This window comes from Agrilus planipennis, unplaced genomic scaffold, assembly GCF_000699045.2.
Source record: "Agrilus planipennis isolate EAB-ADULT unplaced genomic scaffold, Apla_2.0 scaffold806, whole genome shotgun sequence".
NCBI classification, from domain to species: Eukaryota; Metazoa; Arthropoda; class Insecta; order Coleoptera; family Buprestidae; genus Agrilus; species Agrilus planipennis.
This window is the reverse complement of record NW_020439456.1, coordinates 11,409-11,804: the sequence shown is the minus strand read 5'-3', so window position 1 is coordinate 11,804 and position 396 is coordinate 11,409. Positions and strand designations below refer to the sequence as shown.

The following is a 396-nucleotide window of genomic DNA, read 5'->3' as shown; positions in this document are numbered from 1 at the left end:
GGAACTGTATAACATTTCAAATTAATTTGACCCCGTAATAGTGTAGACTGTACATCACGGTTTTTGTGTGTTGGGCAGAAAACATCCTTTCTTTACTTATTGTAAAGCATGATTGAAGTACTTAATATATTACTTACTTTCAGGATAGGTAAAAGTACTTTTCACAAAAATTTTAAAATATTACAAGTTGTGAAACTACTCACTATTGCTCAATAACGCCACAACTACTGGGGAATTCCTCCGATAATCGCAACCGCCGTCGCATCATCTGTTGTCGTTTCAGTAAAATGTATGTCGCCTAGTATGTCGGTAATGTCGATTTTGGTAATTTAAAAAATTTAAAAACTTACGTGGGGTAAACTTAGGTGTCGCTCGCGCTCGACATTTCATACCCTG

At 36.1% G+C, this 396-nt stretch overlaps 1 long non-coding RNA gene across 1 annotated transcript; it reads right to left on the bottom strand.

The window, feature by feature from the left end:
- Positions 1-203: 203 nt before the first annotated feature.
- Positions 204-396, bottom strand: LOC112905842. Its single transcript, XR_003232042.1, has 2 exons — positions 351-396; positions 204-298 (listed from the first exon to the last, which is right to left on the bottom strand). It is a non-coding gene; the product is annotated as an uncharacterized LOC112905842 (long non-coding RNA).